Source organism: Gossypium raimondii, chromosome 12, assembly GCF_025698545.1.
Source record: "Gossypium raimondii isolate GPD5lz chromosome 12, ASM2569854v1, whole genome shotgun sequence".
In the NCBI taxonomy this organism is placed as follows: Eukaryota; Viridiplantae; Streptophyta; class Magnoliopsida; order Malvales; family Malvaceae; genus Gossypium; species Gossypium raimondii.
Genome location: NC_068576.1, coordinates 4,328,587 through 4,345,232, shown reverse-complemented (window position 1 = coordinate 4,345,232; position 16,646 = coordinate 4,328,587).

Below are 16,646 nucleotides of genomic sequence, written 5' to 3'. Positions count from 1 at the left end.
TGGCATGCTTACTAGATGTTAATTTTTCTGTGTTTTGTAGTGATCAGAAGCTCGATCTAGTTGGAAAGTCGTCAGAGATCTATCACACTATCTATCGATTCTTTTGGTATTTACAGATGCTTAATTTTGGTTAAAATGATGTGTATAGATATTTTGGCTAATGTTGACCATGTGTATTGGTTGTGAACCATTTTGTTTGGCTTGTGACTTAGCATTTTGATGTTGATTATTAACTTTATTATGGTCAATGTTTGGCTTAACATGTTTGATATGTGATAGATAAATATGCATATAGTATAAGCCTTATAACTTGTTGTGGTTTGGTATCTTGTTATGAAAAGTATAGAAATGTCTATTGATGTTAGTGAATGAATGGCATATTTTGTACCATTTGATAGGCTTTGGTAAGTTAATTCGATTGTGTGAATTGATGCAAGTTTAGTTGAAAGTTAATTAGTCATTTTTTTCCAATTTGAATGTAACACCCCTTACCCGTATTCGACACCAGAATAGGGTACGAGGCATTACCAGAACACAAACGCTTATAAACGTATTTAACCGTATTATAAAGTTTCATCTAAATTAAAACTTTCAAATTTTTTAACATGCTTTTATAATTCTTCACAATATATCCTCAAAATATTATATTCATAATAAATAGTGCCTACAATACCCGATACATACCCATGCAATTCAATGCTTCATTTCCATTTCATTTAGTTCACAATTTCTTATGCTCACAATTCAAATCATATCACTATCAATTTCCATTTAATTCACGTACAATTCAATATTAGTAAGTTCAATACTAATATGTATTTACCATTTAACTCAATGTTTTTCGATTATACCATTCATTAACACATTTATGAAATTCTCAATTTTGCAATGAAAATATCACTTTATCTTAAATAACATCAATTCAACTCATCATCCCCTTTTTCGTAATTTTTCACTTCAAATATGAACTTACTATTTCATTACCTTTCCACACCCGTTTCCTATGCATATCACACAAGACATAAACATATCGTTCAACCATAGTCGCAAGCTAGTGCATTTAAGCATAATTCTTTTTGGAACTAACCACATGATAAACCATTTCACTAGAGATTACATAATTTAAACCTTACCACCCTGTCATGATCACAAGCATATTTCCATTTAGGCACTTACCATTTCAATGCATAACTTATAAGTTTAACGTGGCATAATCCAGCCAAAACTTGGTCAAAGCCTAAGCATGTACATCAAATATGTTAACCAAATAAACATATAGCATAAGCATTATGAGCATGGATGAGCACAACATTTATTAATGTATCAAACTTATCAACATGTGTTAATTCATAAGCCATTCATGACATTACTTCAAGCTAAATTATATTCCAAATATACCATACACACATACTATGAAACTTTATTTTCCCACATGAGCTTAAATCATGACCAATAATGCGCAAATATAAGCATCATTTTTATTTCATCGTTTATCAATTATAATCGAGAATATTACCAATTATACACAAATCATTCATATATTTCCAAATTTTCGTCCTCCTCCTCTCCATTCCACATCCTTAATGTGTATAACACACTTAAACAACATTATCCATACTTTCACTATTTTCTTATATGTAAATTCAAACTGTCTGTCAGAGTCAGAGTCACTAATTTATTTATATCTCGAGCTACCGAGCTCCAAATTAAGATCCGTTAATTTTCCCCAAAACTAGACTCACATATTTTCTTACCATAAAATTTTTAGAATTTTTTCTTAGTCAATAAGTACAATTTATTCTTTAAAGTTTCCTCTATTTCACTGCTCGACAGTTCTGACCTTTCTTCACTAAAAATTAATTATTTCATAGTACAGAATTCAGACAATGTTCTCGTTTGTTTCTTTTCAAAATAGACTCATTCAGTATTCTAAACATATAAATTTTATCCCAAAATAATTTTTGTAAAATTTTTAATAATTTTCCAAAGTCAGAACAGGGGATTCCAAAATCATTCTACCCCTATCTCACTAAAATTCAAATATTTCATAATATAAAACTCGTTTGCTTTCTCTGTCTCTTTTATGTGAAAATATACTCATTTAGCTTTCATTCCATATCTTATTCACTCTCTAATTAGATTTCCACCATTTTGGTGATTTTTCAAAGTCACACAACTACTGCTGTCCAAAACTGTTTTGTTGCTAAATTTACTCTTTCATAATTTCACTTACTCCATTGCATCTTACCGATGGTTTGATCAAATATCGAGCACATTGTTCATAAATTTTCACACTTATACCTACACTCATCCATCACATAGTCATATTCAATTACACTTAGTTGTTACATGATCTCATGTATTTTCACTTAGTCAATTTCCCGATGAACACTTCGGAATAATAACAGGTACACAGTGGATCAGCACATAGCACCACCCTTATAGTCAATGATACTCGATGGAATCAGCACATAGCAACCACCTTCATAATCAATAGTACCCGGTGGAATCAGCACATAGCAACCACCTTTATAATCAATGATACCCGGTGGAATCAACACATAGCAACCACTTTTATAATCAATGGTACCCGGTATATGTAGTAGCCTGCATATAGTCCTACACACGTAACCATTACTATCTCTTTCACATAGTGGCCTGCACACAGCCCGTGCCACATATGTGATCATTATTGTCGCTTCATTCAAGATATTCCAAAGGTTCAACCGGGACATTTTTCACTTTTCTTTTTCACTGATCAAAGTCAATTTCTCGTCTTTCTTGATTTATAATAACACATTTAACTTACTTAACACTCACATTATTCAATTTAGTCTGAAAATCACACTTTGGAAAAATTGCATTTTTGCCCCTATAATTTCACAAAATTACAGTTTTGCCCCTATGCTCGTAAAATAATTTTTATTCAATTTCCTTGCAATTTAGGCCTAGCCGAACCATTTTCATAACTATAGCAGTCACAATTCTCACTTATTCACACACTTGTGACATATTTTATAACTTTTACAAATTAATCCTTTTACGCATTTTCATCGAAAATTACTTAGTAAAAGACGTTCATCACACTCCAAACATTCATATTCCTCCATAAAACATCAAAATACATGCATATAATTCATGAGTAAATTTTTAAACACAAACCCTAGTTCAAAATAATGGTAAAAATAGGTAAATCTTGTTACGAGGATTTAAAAAACGTAAAAATCATTAAAAACGAGGATAGAACAAACTTACAATCGAGCTTGGAAGCTTGAAAAACCTTATCCATAGTTTCTCCATGCAATTTTCGACCTAGGGGTTGAAGATGGACAAAAATTGGCTTTTAATTTTGTTTTTAATTCATTTTAATAACTAAATGACCAAAATGCCCTTAATGAAAAACTTTGGAAACATGCCTAACCATGTCCCTTTTTGTCCATCAACTTAATCAATGGTCTAATTACCATAAAAGGACCTCCAATTTAAAATTTCATAACAATTGGACACCTCTAACATGTAGATCTCAACTTTTGCACTTTTTACAATTTAGTCCTTTTGACTAAATTGAGTGCCCAAACGTCGAAATTTTCGAACGAAATTTTCACAAAATCATTTTTTGAAATTGAAGACCACAAAAATATAATAAAAATAAATGTTTTTCTCGTCGGATTTGTGGTCCCGAAACCACTATTTCGACTAGGCCCAAAATCGGGCTATTACATTGAATATATGGTTAAACATGTTTATATATTGTCATTTGAGGTGCCTAAGGGCATATTGGTTGTATGAAGTTATACTGTATGTTTATGATTTGTTTATGGTTGATTTTGGTTCCTTATTAAGGCATTGCATATGTGCATTTTGAGTTATAGATACATGCTAGTTTGGGTGAGAAAAATGGCTTATAAAATGGCTTATTTTCGTCCACACGGGCAAAGACACAGGCGTGTATCTCAGTCGTATGTGACACACGGCCAGGTGTAACGATCGTGTGTCCTCTGTAGCTTTTGGAGGGTTGCAAGTTACGGTGTTACACGGCCTAGCACATGGCCTGACACATGGGTGTGTAGGGTTATTTCGAAGGGTACACGGCCTGGCACACAGGCGTGTGGCTTGACTGTGTTACCCAAGTCAGTGAGTTACACGAGTACGAACATGGTTTGGGACACGATCGTGTGTCCCTACTTCAAATGCCAACACGGCCTAAGCACGGTTGTGTCTCTTGGCCATGTGCCCCATGCAGTGTTGAAAATTTCATGATTTTCTAGAAAAAATTCTGAGTTTCCGATTTAGTCCCAACTTGTTTCTAATGTGTAATTAGGGCCTCGAGGGCTCGTTTAAAGAACAATTGTATGTTTTGAATTGATTTTAATGTTTTTATTGATATGATTTGGAAATTTTGAAATTTATGTCCATTTGATTTGAAAACTCCAGTAATGCTCTATAACCCTATTTTGGAGACGGATACGGGTTAGGGGTGTTACACAGAAGCTCAATCAGTTGGAAGCTCGTCAGAGATCTATCACACTATCCAACAACTATTTCGGTAGTTTTTGAGTATTTTGGCCAATGTTATATATGACATGTATAGAACCTTTTGTAATGGTAGTTCATGAATGTCTAAATGGTTAATTTAGTATGTTTATGGCTTTGAAGTTTATGTTTGATTTAATGGACTTGTAATGCTTTGTTAAGTTAGGTCATTTTGACCACTTTTAGGTAATTGAAATGCAAGGTATTTTGGTATGTTTGTGATGGCTTGGAAATGATCATTTGTGATATGATTTGGTAGATAATTGAACTAGGTTATATGCTTGAAAAGAAGCTATGTTGCTTTCGTTTGATCCATGATGTTTTGATACAATTGTGGTGTCTACGAATGGCATATTGGTTAGATGAGTTAGGATGTTTTAAATGGCATGTTTAGGTGTTTTTGAATGATGTTTAAATCCCTTGAATGTGTTCTCAAATGGAATGGTTGGTTTGATATGGTTACTTCTTGAAATGTCATGAATTTAGGGTCAATTTATGGATCACACAGTCGACCTCGACTCCATTACATTAGAACTTAGATTTTCATCCTTTTGTACCACCGTGTGTCGGGATGTATCCAACGAAGTTTCATGATTTTGAAAATCGCTATTCTACATAAACAATGAACTCGACTTTGCAACTCAACCACTATGTCCACTTGACCCACGGGTTGACCAGTTTCTTCCAACTTAAAAAGCCACCCCTTGGCCATGTAAAGAAAACCCACAACCTCCAACAATACTTTACCATTTTCAGTGGGCTTAGCCTCTGGTCCCTTGGCCTTGAATATTAAACTAAACGAAGAAAAAGACAAGTTGACTTTAATAACGCCAATATGGGAATGGTCTTCTTTAAGAGATTCCCCATCTTTAACGAATAATCTGAACATAAATCCTACATTATAATCATCAAAATTAATGCCTTTTTTACCATTAGATTTTTCCTTCCTATTAAAGCTGCGTGATTTTTACTTGACGACCATCCAAGATCCAAAATCTTTGTTTGCCATTTTTGTTGCCACCGATGAATCATCTTGCTTCTCTGTTTCTATGGTCTTCGATTTCAACTTGGTGATTTCAGGACAAGAATCTTTCATGTGTCCATATCGACCACAATAAAAGCAAATATTATGCAAAGCCTCATATTCTACTTATTGCAGAGTTTCTCAATCCAAATCTCCTATACGAGTAATTTTGATAGGTTAACACAAACTATCAGTCTTGCAAAACAATCTCGCACGCCATTCTCTATATTGAAATCAACTTTCACAACACTAACAATCTCCTGCTACCCTTAAGATGCTTTTTTCTATAGAACACACTAAGAAGACCTGAGAGTCAAATCCAAAACTTGCCTTTAGTTAGGAAATGTTTCAAAGGTGAAAAGGAAGATGACCACAATTCGACAATTAAGTAATGTCTAAATAACACCTCGAGGCCCTTCAAAAAGAATTCTTGAATAATCATCCTCAAAAAGAATTCTTGAATAATCATCCTCAAATTTGAACCTAACTATAAAATAATCATTCTCGATATCCATCATCTGGAAACGACTTAACAATTCCCAAAAAGACTGGATTTTATTGCATAACACATTATAACTAATTTTCTTCCCCAACACCTTTAAAAAAAATTTCTCAATGCTTTTTTCCATCAAAAAGTGGAATTTCTTAGAAAAGCTAATTGATGGCACCCCATTAACAAAACTTTTAGTAACATCTCCCTCCTTCAAATGAATATCATCATCTCTTTTAGTAACATATACTTGAAAGAAGTTACAGATCTCACATGCATATCAACATCCATTCCACCATTGTCGAGCGAATCAACTTCTCTAAATCTCACTTTTTTGGTTGCATGTCATTCACCAACATTGCTTATCATTGCACCATTAAGAGAGGAAACACGCAAAGTCATAATCTTAAATTTTTTATGATAGTTATTTTAAAACCTTACGTTATTTACTTCATGAGAATAAATGCATTTATTAAATTGGACCCATAGAACTTTAGATTATGTTAGCTGCTTCTACCATTTAGATGTAATATTTTCCATTTATTTAAAATATTCATGGAGATGAATTTCAACTTAAGAAAAATATTGCAAAATATTTCCATCAAGCGACTAGAAGAAGCGGAAGTGGACTTATTCCCCAGATATTGGATTAAGTTTGAATCCTAGAGTCAACATTGTTGGGAAGGCTTTACTTGAAGACCACTCCCTGGCTCGAACATGACTAGGCTAATATCATAAAACAAATGAGAGAACCTATGATTATACCAAAAATACAACATATTATGTTACAAAAACAATGATCATATAATAAGAGTGTCTTATGGACAACAGTTTATGCAAGTCATATCACTTCTAAAAGGAGATATTTGTGGGAGAAGCTTCGAAATATGATACCTCTTAATAATAACCCTTGGATTTTGCGTGGGTATTTCAATTGCATTTGTTCTTTTAATGAAAGGAAAGGGGATTCAAAGTATAGGTATGGGGTGAGTAGTACATGTAATGCCTTGATCTTTTATTGTGGTTAAATTCATTTTGGATGTACAGGCCTTAATTGTAACACCCCTTACCCGATCCGTTCGTCGGACCTAAGCTACAAGATGCTACAACAGTTAACGGAACAAATCCATGCATTTCTGACTTTAAAATTCAATAAATTAACAAAAAAATTCATAATCCATGTTTAGTATGATTTACAAACAATTTTGAAACTTAATTGAGCTTACGAAAGCTCTTATGTTGACTCGAGTACAAATAAAGACTAAATTGCAAACTTTTAAAACAAATAGGGAAAAATCACAAAATAAGGTCATACGGCCATGTGACTAGGCCATGTTACAATTTTAAACCATGTAAGTTGGAGTCACACGATCATGTATCAAGGCCGTGTAACTCATTGAAGCTGAGTGGACCTAAATGCAAACTTTTACGACCATGCGGTTGGGTCGTGTGAGAGACTAAGTCCATGTTTAACCAAAACTTCCCAACTCAACAAGTGCACACGGCTATGTCACATGCCCGTGTGTGACACACTTCCGTGTGCTAGCCCGTGTGTGCCAATAAATATCTTAACATGCAATAGACAAAACTAAATTTTCACATATGCCATAAGGATACACTTAACCAATATTTAGAACTACTCAAAATGCACCCAAAGCATACCAGAACATATCATTTTCCTAATTATAACCAATATGCCTTAAGGCACCATCACAAACATGAATCAAAACCAAAGTTATAATCCATTTCGTACCAAATTAGAAACTAACAATGCATGTCTTATATGCCATAGAATACCAAATTTTCTATCCCTTATTATTGACTACAATGCCAAACCAACAACCTATAAGATTAATACCAAAACCGTGTTACATATCATACTTACAACATTTCAAATAGGCATTAAACTATTGTATCATGTCATCCAACAAAAAATCACCTATTCAAACATTTCATATCACATTCAAGCATATTAATATTTCATATATACCATCACTTTTCCCATATTCAACTACATTCAAAACTATCATTTCAAGCCATAAGTTAACATATCAACTTGCCAACAAATACAAGCATTATAGACATAAATCACTTCCTAAGAATCCAAAATAAACATTCAATCATATTTAAAAATAGATACATGCCACATAATCGGGTCTAGAACATTTAAAACTACCAAATTGAAGGCTTGATAATGTGAGCTCTGAGGTGATCCGATCTCCACGTTCTGCAAAAGACAATTACAAAATAGAAACGTAATTGAGTAAACATTTTATATGCTTAAAAGTTCATATGAACTAAAACAATAAACTCACCTTATAGCACAATTAACATATTGAACTAGTTAATTAAACAATCTTCCTGTCATCACATTTCACAAATACAATGTGATTATATCCCGTTCAATCATATAATATATAACACTTCATTTCATTTCCTACTATACAATTCAAAACCAATTCATTATAACATTAATTCCTAATTACATTATATATATATCACCATTTAGTCGTAATTTCTATTATAAAACCATTTGGTTCCATTAAATTTCATTTAATTAGTATTATCAATTCTTGTCTACTACAATTACATTATTCAATCATCAAATAACATTTTAATCCACAACACATATAATCATTTCAATCATATGAAATTTTCAATTTATACAATATTGAACAATCCATTTCTTTTAAATTTAACCATTTATCAATCATCATTAGCTGTTTGTAACAACAATTTAGCTTGATGAACTCTAAAAAATAGATACGGATACGCAAGTATCCACCCAAAACATGATTGATTGCTTAAATGAGCTTTACCATCCAAGAACACGCCTGGGCACTGAGTGCCAAGCCTATAGGCTAACCATCCCTCTAAAAACACGCTTGGGCACTAAGTGCCAAGCCCGTAAGCTACACATCCTCCCGTAGAAACACGCTTGAACCACGTGGATATAACTTGGTAATCCATAAAAAATGTTGGATTTCGGTACAATTAATGAATATGCAGTACATCATCATCTCATCTCATGTCAAACCCGTATAGCACATGAAATGAAATAACCTTATTGGCATGCCAATTGTATCCTTTCTTATGTTGATCTAGGCTCAGTACACATATCAGAATAATACTTTTCACTTCAGTCATTTTTCTCACCTTTGTATCAGTTTGTAAATATTTCGAACACATTCAATATCACAAATTCCACAATTCAAATATGAACATTACAAAAATACACATAACAATACCAAAGAAACTTACCAGGGCAAAAAAAAAAGCATGAGTGTCAGGGACTAATCTGTAATTATCTTTTTCCCCGATTATCTACCGGTTCTTGATCTATACAATAATTTCTTTCCAATTATCAATTCCATACACTTTAAATCATCTCATTTCATGTATATAACATCTTTTATTCATTTTTCACAATTTCCTTAAAGTTTTACTTTTATTTAATTTAGCCCCTAAAACCGAAACAAGCATATTCTTCACATTTAAAACCTAAATTTTGAATCCAACTTTATTCTCATCCGAATATAGCCTTCAAGTATCTATATTTATAATAATTTTGTGTTAATTTTAACATATTTCTATTTTGGCCCCTAAACTCAAAACTAACAAAAATCACTTTATAAAATAATCTTATTTCATATCAAAGCTTCAAACCCAACCATTAATCATATAAAACCTTCAAGAACAACAATGGTAACTTTTAAAAACACGAGCTAGTTAGATTAAGCTACAACAATCTCAAAAACATAAAATTTACGGAAAAATGGGCTTCAATTTCACTTACATGCAAGAGTAGAAGCTTGGCCAAATGCTCCTAGGTTCAAAATGGTGGTTTCAGCCAATAACTTTAAAAATGACTTATTTTCTAAATAGAACCTTAAACAATTATTAATCAAGCCTTTTAACAAAAAAAAACAAATTTCAATTAACTTTTACGATTTTCACGATTTAATCCTTGTACCTTAATTAACCGTCTTATCACTAGAATTTTCGGACCACAATTAAATACACTTATATAAAAAATTTTTGGATATTTAATAAAAATATTAACAAGCTCAGTTTATGGAAACGAGGTCCTGATACCTTATTTTTTCAAAACCACTAACTTTAGGTTCAAACCACTTATACTTTAATTAATCGTCCAATTAGCAAAATTTGTCAAATCAAAATTCACTATAACACTGTATTTAACTCATAAATATTAAATAATAATATTTATGGACTCACTTGTCGAAATTGTGGTCTCAAAATCATTGTTTCTGACACCACTGAAAAATAGGCTATTACATTAATTACACTTGGGTTCAAGGGAGTTTGTATCAACGATTGGATAGATTTTTATATTCTGGCAACTGATTAGCTTTATTCCCCAAGTAGAGATTTCTTGTTTGCCTCGGTTTTGGTTGGATCATCAACCCCTTCTTTTGCAAGTGTTACCTTCTATTATGGGTAATACACCACACCTTTTGTAATGACCCAATTTTCTTCGATTTTGAAAAATAGGTTCAATGTTGAAATTTTTGAAATCGAGCCATTTAAAATTTTAAATTTAAAAGCTAGCAAGTCGAATATATGATTAAATTAAGTTGTTTTATAAATAGTACAATGATTAATTACAAAGTGAATAAATGAAGAATTTTTTAGTAAAGCATTAAAAAAGGTCATTGATTTATAACTTTCCATAGTTAATTATGAGTTAGTGGCTTGGAGTGATCTAAACCATTGGTCTCCATTATGATGACCTTATAATCTTATCAACCATTGATTTTAGTAATTGAATTAAGTTAAATAAGCTAATATAATAAGATTCTATAATGGGAGAGAGAATAAAACCAAAAAGCCAAGTCTTCATCTTCTTCTTATAAGTTGATCGAACCTTTGAAAAAGAGATAGGAAAATTTCTTAGTTTCTTTTTTTCTTTTCGTACACCATAGTTGAGGTAAGGGTGAATTTTCATGAATTTTTAGATATTAAGATTAGATCTTCCAAGCCTAGTCCTTAGATTAATGAATTATTGATGTTTTGATTGATATGTCATAGTTGAAAAGCTTAGAAAATTTAGTTGTTAATGATTTGCACCCATTCATTAGTCTCGAATTAACTCGTGAGATCGAAAGATAAATTGGATTAATCCATCTAAGTCGGTAAAATTGAAATCGAAACATAAAATGAAGTCACTTAGTAATTCAGGAGATTTAAGTAGCTTGTTCGAGGACTGGAAAACCATATCAAAATCAACTAACCACCGTTATTCATTTATTTGGTTAATTTCTTAATTTTGTACTCTTTGCAATTTAGTCCCTAAATTAGCATATTTAATTTTCTTGTGAAATTTTCTTGTTCTGATTTGCCATACTATAAAATTGTATCAGTAGCCGTTTAAACTCAAGAATGTATGTGATTTCTCACTCAATTGCCATCTTCTTTGGGTTTGATCCTTGAAATACACAGATGTTCCATTGTAACACTACAAATATTATAACTGACTTGTACGCTTGCAGTAAAGCCACATTTTAAAATTGTTTTATAAAATCATTTGTTTTACACGGACGTGCGAATGCAGTCAATAACTTGATCTCTCTCCTTCTCCCCACCTTGAAAGGAATTATGGCTTTTCCTTTACTTCCAATGAATGCCACTCACTAGAGTCTTATAACCAGTTGGACTTTCAGTTTATTCACCAAAATTTATCCATTGAGTTTGTTGGCCATGAGTTTCTTCAAAATGGATAGAAATGAACTCCTAGACAAATGCATTCAACTTAATATTTATTTAGCAAGTTTTATTTCTAATGATTTTACAATTTAGTATTTTGATGTTTTGATGTTCCCCTCCTTGACTTCTTTGAGACATTGAGTTCATATAATTACTAATTTGGTTCAAACTAACTAATTTGATTCACAATTCTAAAACCTCAAGTTCTTATTAATCAAAATTACCTTACACTTTGAAAGTAACATCTTATTCAATTGAACTTAATGGTTTTCTTTACTTTGTTTTTTTTTTAAAAAACATGGTGTATTTGTTTTATTTGGAGAAAAAACATAAATCTATTACATATAGCATAGTTTGGTATGAGCTTGATTTACATCATGTAGGATATTCATTTTTGAACTATCTTCATGTAGAACATTTGGCACTTCATTTGGAAGGTTGTTATATATGTAGGGATGAAGAGGAAGATCTAACCTTAACATGGTTTGTATTTTTAATGTAAAGGAATCGTTACTAATATTTAAATTTGTATATAAATTTATTCAATATCATGATTTAAGAATTTATAGGGATAAACTCGATTAAGCAACGAACAAGTAAAATAATAAAGAGATTGAAAAGATTGAACACTAATGCTTTATATGGAACAACCCCTCTAAAGAGGATAAAAAACCATAGGCAAAGATAATTTCACTATAACGAAAAAATGATGAGTAAAAAGATATAGATAAAACTAAACTCCAAAACCTGAAATAAGAATCCTCAAAACGTAAACACAAAATTCTCTGAAAATTTGTAAAAGTTAATACTTAAAAGTGTAGTGAACTATTTTTCTAAGGTGGAAAAGGGACCTATTTATAGGCTAAATTCGTAGGTCAAATAATATAAAAATAACCTACACTAATCAAATTTTAAGTGGGAAACTAAAAATAGAATTTAACTGGAAGAAGAAAAGCCGAAAAGTACGAGGCATAACTCTATAAATCTCCACCTTAAATCGTATTTCCATAACGCCTTCTTTGCTAAAGCCCACCACAGGCTTATCTCAAATTATGCAGGATATTAACTGAGTCGAAGTTGTGCTTAGAAGTTGAAAGTCTTCTAGTCTTCGACTAATGCACTACCAAATCAAAATTGACTCTGGTCTGATTTCCATGAACGCAGTGCCCTATCTTTTCAAAACCTGCATCCAAAAGAGAACCTCTTTTATACGAAATGGTCATACCTTTTTCCCTCTTACGACCAAGTTTTATCCACTTCAAATGAGTCGACTTCGACTCCTTAACAGATGAGGGATGTCCTGTTTCACCGGTCACCGTTGATCTTTCCAGAACATAAAAATTGTCAATCTTTTTACCTTTCATAAAAATGAGAGCCCCACGGGATACCTAAATGTCGTTTGACTTAATGTTAATTCCACAACCTTTTGAGTCAAAAATTCCCAATGAGATGAGATTTTTCTTTAAGTCAGGCACATGTCTGACATCTGTCAGTGTCCTAATTGTCCTGTTGTGCATTCTAATCTGAATAGTACCAATACTGGTTACCTTACTGGGTGAACCAGTCCTCATGTGCATAACTCCGCCTTCAACTGAACTGTATGTGGAGAACCAACCCTTGTTGGGACACATGTGGAAAGAACACCCCGAATCCAAGATCCACTCAGACGTAAGTTCAAATATTTCACTTGTTGACACCAACAAAAAATCATTACCTTTGTCATTGGTCAAATTAGCACCAGCTAAACCTTCCTCATTACTCTTAGTAGCCCTTTTGTTTCGTAGTTTGTAACAATCTACCTTGATGTGACCTAACTTCTTAGAATAGCAGCATCTCTTATCTCACTTCCTTGATGCTACCAAAATCGGGACTTGCCTATCTGAGTTGCTATTTGAACCAAACTCATTGTTGAGTTTTTCTTTGCTCAACAGATGACCCTTCAGATCCTCAAACAAGATATTAACTCTGTCATAAATCAGAGTTTCCCTGAAAGACTTGTATAAGTGGGGTAAATAGCACAATTATAGCATCACTTGATCTTCATTGTCAATCTGAACCTCAACATTTTTTAAATCATTCAAAAGATAAAAATAAAACTAAACTCCAAAACCTGAAATAAGAACCCTTAAAACCTAAACACAAAATCCTCTAAAAGCTTGAAAAAGTTAATGCCTAAATGTGTAGTTAGTTATTTTTCTAGGGTGGAAAATGGCCTATTTATAGGCTAAATTCGTAGGTTAAATAATATAAAAATAACCTACACTAATCAGATTTTAAGTGGGAAACTAAAAATAGAGTTTAATTAAGAGAAGAAAAGTCAAAAAATACGAGGCATAACTACACAAATCTCCACCTTGACACGTATTTCCCCAACGTCTTTGTTGCCAAAGCTCGCCACAGGCTTATCTCGAACTATGCAAGATATTAACTAAGTCAAAGTTGTGCTTAGAAGTTGGAAGTCTTCTAATCTTCGACTTGTGTACTGCCAAATCAAAATTGACCTGGGTCTGATTTCCACAAACGTAGTGCCCTATTTTTTCAAAACCTAATTCCAAAAGAGAACCTCTCTTATACAAAACTGTCATACCTTTGTCCCTCCTATGACCAAATTGTCTCCGCTTCAAACAAGTCAACTTTGACTTCTTAATAGACGAGGGACGTCTTGTTTCACCGGTCACCATTGATCCTTCCAGAACATAAAGATTGTCAATCTTTTTACCTTTTATCAAAACAAGAGCCCCATAAGATACCTTAATATCGCTTGACTCAATGTTAATTCTACAACCTTTTGAGTCTAAAATTCTCAAGGAGATGAGATTTTTCTTTAAGTCAGGCACATGCCTGACATTTGACAGTGTCTTAATTGTCCCATCATGCATCTTAATCTGAATAATACCAATATCGGTTACCTTACTGGGTGAACCATTTCTCATGCGCACAAATCTACCTTCAATTGAACTGTATGTGGAGAACCAGTCCTTGTTGGGACACGGGTAGGAAGAACACCTTGAATCTAGGATCTACTTGGGTCTAAGCACGGAGTTTTCTCTTTTTGACACCAACAAGAAATCATCACCCTTGTCATCAGTCAAATTAGCACCAACTAAATCTTCCTTGTAGCTCTCAACATCCCTTTTGTTTCGTAATTTGTAACAATTACCTTAACGTGACCTAACTTCTTACAATAGCGACACCTCTTGTCTCTCTCCCTTGATGCTACCAATATTGAGGCTTGCCTATCTGACATGTTTTTTGAATCAAACTTATTGTCGAGTTTATCTTTGCTCAACAGATGACCCTTCACATCCTCGAACAAGAGGTTATCTATACCATAAATCAGTGTTTCCCTAAAAGACTTGTATAAAGGGGATAAAGAACCCAACAATAGTATAGCTTGATCTTCATTGTCAATTTAAACCTTAACATTTTTTAAATCATTCAAAAGAGTAATAAATTGACTGATGCAACCTCTAAGGTGCTCACTTTCATCTATGCAGAACATGTATAAGCATTATTTCAACACCTATCGGTTAGCCAGAGACTTTGTCGCGTAGAGGGTTTCTAACATTTTTCATAAGGTGAATGTCATTTTCTCCATCAAAACCTCCTACAACACATTATTTGTTAGACATAATTGAATCATAAATAGAGTTTTTTTTGTCTAACCTATCTCATTATGATTTATCCATGTCTGCAAGCTTCTTTTTCTATAAGGACCTTCTCAAGATTACTCTAAATCATAATTGTTGTCATCCGAACTTGCCACAGATTAAAATTTGTGATGCCATCGAACTAATCAATATCAAACCTTATTGTTGCCATCTTTGAACAGGTTGATTGCGAAAATCGAACTAGCTCTGATATCAGCTTGTTGGGGATAAATTCGATTAAGTAACAAACAAGTAAAATAACAAAGAAATTGAAAATATCGAAAATAAATATTGTACGTGGAAAAGCCCCCTTCGAAGAGGATAAAAAACCACTGGTAAAGATAATTTCACTATCACGACAAAAACAAAGAGTACAAAGATGGAGATAAAACTAAACCCCGAAACCCGAAATAAGAACCCTCAAAACGTAAACAGAAAATTCTCTGAAAGCTTGTAAAAGCTAACACCTAAATGTGTAATAGGTTATTTTTCTAGGGTGAAAAACAACATATTTATAGGCTAAATTCGTAGGTAAAATAATATTAAAATAACCTAACTAATCAAAATTTAAGTAGGAAACTAAAAAAAGAATTTAATTGGGAGAAGAAAAGTCAAAAAAATATGAGACATAACTCCACAAATGATTACCTATTTTTCTCTCTCACATCTCAGCAAGAAATTTTAATCTCGATTTTAATTGCATGGCAGCTTAGATTTGTTAAGAAGCACTAAGTGAAAGTTTACAAATAAATTATAATACACTCAACTTTCTCTAAAAGTTGTAGAGGTTTTAGTTTTAAATTTTAGTTTCTATCCATTTTTTTGTTGAAATTATTCTTTCTTAATATGACTTGTATTAAATTTTATCACAAATTATTTTTGGTGGTTGATTATTCTTTCTTAATATCACTTGTATTGAATACAGTATGCTCAAAACTTTTGAAATTAGTATAAATAGAGGTGTTATCATCTAAATGAGTAATAAAGGGTTGGGTTTCGACAATTTTTTAAAGGAAAAAATCATCGAAAGAGTGTCAATCACAAGATCAAACCATCTTAGAACATTTTTATGCTTCAATTTCCAATTATCGTCTAATTAACTTTTTGATGTATGGATGATAAAATTTTATTTACTTTACAAATAAATGGTTATATATCTATTTTTTAAAATATTTATCAACCTATAATTTAATTATTATATAAAATTTTATAACTCTATTTT